We start from the raw sequence: 9,025 nt of genomic DNA on the forward strand, positions 1-9,025 counted from the left end.
CGTGCAAAAGCACGTGTAAGTCCTTGAGTTAATCTCGGGCATCCAGAGCCAACTAGACAGACAAAAGCGGGGAAGCAAGCAAGCAGAGTAGCAAGGAAAGAAAGAGAAACAAACAAACAAACAAACAAACAAGCAAACAAGCAAGCAAACAAAGAGAGAAAGAGAGAGAGAGAGAAAGAAGGGAGGGAGGGAGGAAGGAAAGAAGGAAGGAAGGAAAGGAAGAGAGGAAGAAAGGAAGGAAGGAGAGAAGGAAAGAAGGAAGGAAGGTAGGAAAGAAGGAAGGAACCAGGCAGGCAGGCAGACAAGCAAGGAGGGAGGGAAAGAGGGGTAAGCATTACAGGGAATAAGACAGACTCTCGGAGATATTTGAATATTCATACTTATTACAACATAGAGCAGCTCAGGTGTCTATGAACAGATGGACAAGCAAAGGGCAGAACCAATTATCATATCGATCAGTGTTAACTGGGAAACCCCATCACGGACTATACAGAGAATGGCTAAATTCTGAGCTCAAAAAGCCTGAGGGTTTCCTGCTTTCTGTATGACTCAAACCCCCTAGAAGAGCATTGTGCAGCTTCCTGATGTGTGTGTGGGGGGGGGGGAAGGAACACAAAGGACACAGCAACCCAGGCTCCCCTTTGTCACCCATCCCCAGCTCTGGGGTTGGTTCTGGCCCTTACTGCGGGCTCATGTGCCTTCTCACACAGGGCTCTCTGAGTAAAGACTCTTTTAGTCACATCCCAATGTCTCAGGAAGCCTTGCCCAGCAGCCTCAGAGATGGGGCCCCTCCCAGTGCTGGTTTGGAGGTTAGAAATTCACTATGTCTGTCCCTGTGTTCTAAGTATTTGTGGACACATGGTCTCATAGGAAGCCACTCCCTCAGGTACAGGGAGTGGGTGGTCCAGCTGACATCTTAAGGCCATCAACAGTAAGTTCCACACGAGGAACAGGGTTGAGGATCTGGCAGCATTTCCAGGTTGAAACAAGGGTTTCTAGGACTCCCTACATCTCACTTTCCTGTCCATCCCTACACATCTTCCCCACTTATCTTCTATCCTGTGGGCTCCAAGAACTGAAGCCTGCTTGAAAGGCGTGTGGGAAGCACTTTTCCCTGCTGGGCTTTGGCCTCACAAGCTGCGCCTCTCATCCTCTCTGTGTCTCTCCCTCTTTCCTTCTTCCCTTCTCTTTCCTGCATCCCTTTTTCCCTCTCTCTTTTATCATCTGTTCTCTCTTCCCCTCTTCTTCTTACCTGCCCTTCGCCTCCTCTCTTTCTCCTCTCTGCCAGGTTTCTTCCCGTATCTCTTCCTATACAATGATATGTAAGTAAGGCTCAGCGACCATGGGGCCCCACCTAACCCTCAATATCCTAGCCGCCATGACCGTGAGGAAGAAATCCCTATCCTTTCTTAATTGCTCAGCCTCGGGTGTTCTGTTACAGAATCTCAAAGCACAGACTTGAATGCTAATCTCAGCTTCTGATGTTACTAAAATGGGTCATGGCAAGAAGCTGTGGGTAATGACACACAGGCTGGCTGCACACTTACACATACCATTTTCTCAGCTCTACCTCCTAATTAGCTGCGTTGTGGTCCATCTATTTATGAATAACAAACAATACATTTTAAAAGACACATAAACTGTGCTAGGAAATAAGTCGACGCACGTTTCTCTGAATGAGATGTATACACAGGATAGCAGAAACCACAGCACATTGTAACTATTTTATTTATTTAAGATACATGTGCTCTGTGTGCCTGTACACCTACCTGCAGGCCAGGAGAGGGCATTACATCCCTTTATAGACGGTTGTGAGCCACCATGTGGTTGCTGAGATTTGAACTCAGGACTTCTCGAAGAACAGTCAGTGCTCTTAACCGCTATCACACCAGCCCCCATTGTAACTATTTAGTAACTGCCCATTGAAAATGTTTAGGGGCCTTTTATGCATAGAGCCCATGAAACATCCCCAATCATCCACCAGACTCAGCTGAATGCACTGTGAGTGCTAAGACTGAGTTCCTATGATAGTTACTAGGGAGACAATCATAAGCAAAACAAAAACTCCTGCCTGGGAGTAGGAATGTAGCTATGCAAACAGAGAGTGCAACCCTGGAAGATGGCTCTGAGGGCAGCCAGGGAGACAAGACCATAGAAGCTGGTAAGACTTTCAGCCAGAAGCCAGCCTCCATCCCTCCATATGATGCTGAGCTAGGTCACCACTGACCTGGCATGAAAAGGAGCCAGTCAGCAAGATGGGGACCTGGCAGAGAATTGTAGAAAGGAAATGGTTATGCATAAAGATGAGAGAGATCATGACATGGAAGAAGAGGCAGGCAGGAGCAGCAGAGTGAGATGGAGTCAAGGACGGTGCTAGAACCCAGATGCTGGGTTAGGTTTTCCAGTCTTTCTCCAAGAGGCTGGTGAACCTCAAAGTGGAGCGGAGGTTAGAAATTTATATTTATTTGTGTTGTGGGTTTGGAGGGCTTCTAACTTTATGCCTGTTTGTTTTTTAACTTTGTGCTGTTTGTAGTTTGTCGGGGTTTGGGGTTTGGGGGGTTGGGTTTTGGGTTTGGGTTTTGACAAGGTCTCATTATTTAATCAGAGCTAGCCTGGCACTTGCTATGTAGACTGGGTTGGTCTCAAACTCAGAGAATTCCACCTGCTACTCTCTTTTGAGTGCTAAGATTAAAGGGGTGCATCACTGTCTGTTTGTTGTTGTTGTTGTTGTTGTTGTTGTTGTTGATGTTGTTTTTGACACACTCTCTTGGAATATAGTTCAGGCTAGACTCAAACGTTACAATTCTACGGCCTCAGCTTCCCGAACACTGGAAATGCAGGTGTGTACCACCACACCTAAATCAAATGTACATATGCATGATTTGTACAATGATGTGTGTGTGTGTGTGTGTGTGTGTGTGTATCATGTAACATGTTTATATGATTCTCCAGACATCCACAGCAGTGGGCACGGAGAATCAAAACAAGGATGCAAAGTTGAAAGGTTGTACAAGCTGTTTTTCAAGTCTTCCCTGGTATGGGGCTATCTGTAGCTCTATTTTATTTATTGCTTTGCACTGTTGGTATTTGAGACAGGGTTTGCTATGCATCCCAGACTCACCTTTAGTTATGCATTCCGTGTTGTTCGTCTGCTTGGCCCCTCAAATGCTGGATTACAAGCACATTTCATCAAGCCCAACCAGGTAAGTTTTCCCTGCCTCATGTTCTAATGGCCTGTGACCCTCCGGCCCATGCTGGGTTCCTGGGGATTCTCAATAAGCAGAAGTTCTGTGGAAGTCAGGGAAGAGAAGGGGCCCTGGGGAGGGAAAAGCCTGAGGCAGGCTCTCTGTCTCTCACCCTCATGACCTCAGAGATGAGCTGCCTGGGTCCTTGTCAGCAGAGCACACATCCAGAGAGTGAGAGGTCTGTTGCCATGTCAGGAGAGTGGGTGGCTGTTATCCCAGCCTGTGGGCAGGCCTGTTGCTGTGTCCATGTCCAGCCGTGTGCCCTGGATCCTTTGCTGGGTGTGACCAGGATGTTGGAGGCAGGAGCGGGGACTTCTCTAATGAGCACCGTTCTTCTCAGGGGCTGCCAGATACATGCTATAGCCTGAAGTCACCCTACACAATCCTCTGTGTTTCTCGCTCGCCAAGAGTCCTGACTGCACTGTGGCTGGATAATGCTCCCACCACTGCTTCCCCTATTCCTCCTCCTCCCCTGCCCACCTCCCCCGAATAGGTCTTTGCTCGGTGCATTTGCCCACTGTCCTGGCATGCCCAAGTGCCATAGGCATCGTAGCTTTAGCAGATAGCCAGTGTCTCGTGGTTCTGGAAACTGGAAATTTCAGGTCAAGGTGTTCAAAGTGTTTCCTGGACTGCAGGTGGCTGACCTCTCCCTGTGAGTTCTTTTGGTCTCTCTTCTCTGTGTGTATTTTGCTCTCCCTGTAAGGAATTCATCTTATTGAACGAGGGCTTGCCCTAATGACCTCATTTTTAAGTCAATTTCAATGTCAAAGACTATTTCCAAAGAGAACAGGTTTCTGAGGTGTTAGGGCACACACAACTCAGTTCCAAATACTCAGCTAGTTCCAGGGTGACATTTACACTTAGGGGGTTGGTGTAACCCAATAGGCACAATTAATAAGGAGCTCAGTGTGACCAGTAACTCCTTTGTCCCAATTCTAACTCAATAACCCCTACTACAAAAGCAATAATAAATATACCAAAACATAATCTGTGGTATTGGAGATCGAAGCCAGAGCTCTGCATATGCTAGGTTAGCATCCAACCCCTAAGCTATAGCCAGTGTGACAAATATGCTTAAAGTATGAAATAAATCCCTCGTTTCTTGGGCAACCACTAATTCCCCTGAAATCTACTATAGCATCGACATCATAAGCAAAGCCGGACATAGTGATATACATCTATCATTCTAATACTTGGGAGGTGGAGGCAGGAGGAGAGGGAGTTCAAAACCAGCCTCAGCTGTAGAGTGAGCAGGAAGCCAGCCTGGGCTGCCTGAGGTCTACCTGCCTTAGGATTGTAACAGTGAAAATCAGTGTGTGTCAAGAGAAGATAAGAGTGTCACAGTGACCCCTCCACATGGAACGGATGACCCTCAGTCCATCAAGGGGGACTGGCATGAGGAAGTCTCAGAAGATATGAGGCAAACACTGAATCCACGGCCAGCGTGAGAAATGTCTTCCTCAGACAAGATGGCAGATGGGATACCCAAAGGGCGTATGGGCAAGAGCAGGCGTGAAAAATAGACAGTGGTGGCTTTGCTGGTTTGGATATTCGTTAGCTGGCATCTGAGTAACATCGGCCGTGCCTTGGGCAGAGTTTGTTGAATGACTAAAGAAAATGCTTCAGTTTGTGTCTTTTATTGTGAATTTGCATTGTTCATGTCCACGGAACAGCTTCCATCCTCATAGTTTCTCGGGATGTTGGCAGTACACCAGGCAAGTGGCCACTTCCACAGAGAAAAGCTATCTTCTCTCACTCAGCAGATGCATTTTGTAATTTGGAAGAGTGCTTCCAGGAGCGCTCTGTGGTGGGTGGGAATAGGATTCTTACAGCTGAAGGTCAACCTCCTTATGAAATATTTTTACCAGGCTAGCAAGTATATTTATGATATATATGATATGACATATCATATACACACATATATAATATAATAATTGGAAATCCAAAATGTTGTAATCTATCAAACTCTTTAAGTATCGACATGACCCCACAGTGATGATTCCACAACATGAAGTTTTGTTTTGTTCCCTAAATTATTTTAAATCTTACATACAGTTAGTTGCCTCTCAGTTCTGGGTATAAAACATATGTGATGTGTGCATTCCACTCTTAGCCTTGGGTCATAGGCAAGATACCTAGTTCTACGCATACAAACATGACAGGCATGGACCTGTAGCACTTCTGATTTCATGCATCTGGGGAAGGGACAATCCACATCTGTGACATGTCAGCTTGTGATAAGTGCCGAGAATGAAGAAAGTGAGGGGACCATTTGAAAAGTCAAGTGGCAGGACTGAGAGACCATTTGAAAAAAAAATTGCAGAGATGTGTTCCCTAGATCAACCATCTTGGTTCAGCTGTCTCAATGGCCAAGGTACCATGCTAGGTTCTAGAACCTTCTCTATCTACTTCCAGCACTCGAAGGATTTGGAATCTGTGGTAGGCAGATTCTAGCATGTTGCCTAAGGACCAGGGTCCTTAGCACATACACACAGCATACTCCACTGCTTTGAACTCAGTGCCCTGTGCACTTCAGTGAGCAGATGATGCAAGTGATGCATGTGCCTTTAAGAAAGGATGCTACCCAAGGGTGATCACATGGACCATATCAAAACTCTAGGCTTTTTTTTTTTTTTGAGAGAGAGAGAGAGAGAGAGAGAGAGAGAGAGAGAGAGAGAGAGAGAGAGAGAGAGAGAGAGAGAGAGGAAGTTTCTTCACTGCTGGCTTTGAAGTCGGAGGTGGTCACGAGCCAAGGACCCGTAAGTAATCCTCAGCCAACAGCCACGAAGGACACAGACACCTTGGTCCTGTGGCAACTAGAAACCCAGCTCCTTTATCTTCTCAGCCAGGAACTTAAATGAGGTTGGAGGCGAATTCTCCCTTAGTTCAGCTTGGGCTTTAGCCGAGAACTCAACCCAGCCACCTTGATTTCCAGCCTGGTGAGGACCCGAGGAGATAGTGCAGGTGTAGACTAGCCTGGACTTCAAGCTGAGAGACAATAAACATGTTATTTTAAGCCAATAAAATGATGGTAGTCTATAATGGACAAGGGAAAACTAATAGTGATTCTAGATACTGGGGAGATAGCCAGTAAAATGTTTGCCATGCAAGCATGAAGACCTGACTTTGTTGCCAAGAACCCTTTTAGAAAAGCCAGGAATGGTGGTCTATGTTTGTAATCCCAGTGCTACAGAGGCAGAGCTAAGAAGATCCCTGTGGTTCACTAGCTAACCAGCCGAGCCAACTCCAGGTAAAACTGAGAGACCCTGTCTTAAAAAAAACAAAAACATCAGAGGTTAACCTCTGACCCCCACATCACATACATATATGTGAATAAGCACCTCCATGCAGAAACATGAACATATGAGCACATGCATATCTACACACACACACACACACACACACACACACACACACACACTACATTAGATTCTAATGATGGAAATGAAAAAAATATATCATATCTAGACCACAAAGAGCACACACAAGGCGTCAGGACAAGTCTTCCCTCTGGACGTATCCACTCATAGCTTTGTCATTGCCTCACTGGGAGCTCTTCAGAGGCTGTGAATGCCTTTGGGAGAAAACATTTACAGCCTTGAACCTGACATCCACTCTCCACTACCATCAGCACTACCCACTATGACAAGAGTCACCACTCCAGTCTTCTACTGAGTGAGAACTGAGGAAACCCCCAGGCTTTGGGTGATCTTCTGATCCATCATTTCTCACTGGCCTTGAGCCAACAGCACATCAGAATCATCCCAACTGAGATGAACCACAGGACTTTCCGGCTCTGGTGTTCATCTGTTGATGTCAGGATGCTAAATGAAGAGGCATTTCAGATGACTGTGTGATCACAGTAGGTGGCTTCTTGGCTAAAATGGTCAACAGCCTCCTGTTTCCTGCTTTGAGTCAGATCCTGAGACTGGTCAGATGTGGAGGGAGAAGGCATGGTGGCAGGAGCTCTCAGCTGGGAGGCTGCTTGCTCACATCTGGGTAGATCAGGAAACAGAGGAGGGGAGTACCTGGTAATAAAAACCTTCCACAGTACCATCTCAATACCTTTCTAAAATGACAACCAGTGACATTTCTTGCCTTATGTTGCTTCTTGTCAGATGTTTGGTTACAGAAACTGCAGGTCTATTTCATTTTAATTATGTGTATATGTGTGCATGTGTGTGTGTTTGTGGGTGTAGGTGTGTCAGGGTGGCATATGCACACAGGTGCACGTATCCACGGAGGCCAGAGGCATTGGATTCCTCTGGAGCTGGGGTTATAGGTGGTTGTAAGATGTTCTGTGGAGGTGCTGTAAACTGCCAGGTCCTCCACAAGGGGAGTAGGCACACTTGACTGGTAAGCTATCTTTTGTGCCCTAGGTCATAGCAACTAGATACATAACTAACTCGTCTAGAGGGGTTACACGGTGTAGTAGATAACACTGTTGACTACTGACTGGATGTACTCTAGAACCACTGTGCCTCTGGAGCAATGATGTGTACAGATCCTTATTTAAGCAAGTTTGGGTTGGGTTTTCCATCGCTTGTCATGGAAAGTATTCCATTGGTACACTTGCAAGGAGTGGAAATCTCTGTCAGGCTGTCCCAGTGTCTTAGTCAGGATTTCTATTACTGTACAAACATCATGACCAAGAAGCATGTTGGGGAGGAAAGGGTTTATTCAGCTTACACTTCCACGTTGCTGTTGATCACCAAAAGAAGTCAGGACTGAAACTCAAGCAGGTCAGGAAGCAGGAGCTGATGCAGAGGCCATGGGGGGATGTTCCTTACTGGATTGCTTCCCTTGGCTTGCTCAGCTTGCTTTCTTATAGAACCCAAGACTACCAGCCCAGGGATGGCACCATCCACAAGGGGCCCTCCCACCCTTGATCACTAATTGAGAAAATGCCTTACAGTTTGATCTCATGGAGGCATTTCCTCACCTGAAGCTCCCTCCTCTGTGATAACTCCAGCTTGTGTCAAGTTGACACAAAACCAGCCAGTACACCCTGTGTTTGCTGTTTCAACAGAAGAGAAGAACCAAGACATTGCTTTGTCTAGATTGAATCTGTAGGGACTCATTTGAAAATGAAGTGCCCCTCCTCTGCTTTAAGGCTTTAAGGCTCCATTCAGAATTCACATGAGCCAGGAGGCCATGAGGACAGTTGGACAAGCTGGGTGCTACCACAGCAGCACAGAGCAGGAGGCATTCTGAACTGACACACAGTCTCTGCTTCAGCAGGCCTATCAGTCCAAGCTAAGTCCTGAAATCTGGGTCAGTCATAGGCTCTGGATGCCACAGGACAAGAGGAAGAAGTCTCCTTTAAGAGAATATGCTAAATCTAAACCGTGTCACTCTTTAGCTATTGCATTTAACACTATGTTGGGATACCTAAAGCCAAACAAGTTAACTTTCTTGAACCAATGGGCACCCAGCCCTCGACGCTTGGTGATCCTGTTCACAGGGCTGAACTGCGTTAGCTTCATCCTTCCTGGAAGTGATCTGGGTGTTATCAGAGTAACCTTCATCTTCTCTACCCTCCTTCAGTTACACCTGGGAGGGGGCATTCTGGGTAGATAATGGGTATCACCTTTAGTGATTCTTAAGGTAAAGCTGAGTGAGGAACTCTAAGGATAGTCCATTGGCTGGGTTCAGTGCTCTTCCAGCATGCCAAGGAGAAAGATTAGGGACTGAGATGTCTCAGGATGAACCAAAATGCTTAAGAATGTATAATGCCTTGGGGGAGGCAGGGAGCAATGACTGAGCAGTTAAGAGATTTT

The 9,025-nt window shown here is 46.4% G+C and overlaps 1 long non-coding RNA gene across 1 annotated transcript in view; it reads left to right on the plus strand.

Annotated features, from left to right (window-relative positions):
• Nucleotides 1-2,120: 2,120 nt before the first annotated feature.
• LOC116081966 overlaps nucleotides 2,121-9,025 on the plus strand; it is a 22,855-nt gene continuing 15,950 nt past the window's right edge. The window contains exons 1-2 of the long non-coding RNA XR_004115122.1: nucleotides 2,121-2,161; nucleotides 2,779-2,840. This is a non-coding gene — a long non-coding RNA (uncharacterized LOC116081966). The remainder of the gene's footprint in view (nucleotides 2,162-2,778; nucleotides 2,841-9,025) is intronic.

This window comes from Mastomys coucha, unplaced genomic scaffold (assembly GCF_008632895.1).
Source record: "Mastomys coucha isolate ucsf_1 unplaced genomic scaffold, UCSF_Mcou_1 pScaffold7, whole genome shotgun sequence".
Classification (NCBI taxonomy): domain Eukaryota; kingdom Metazoa; phylum Chordata; class Mammalia; order Rodentia; family Muridae; genus Mastomys; species Mastomys coucha.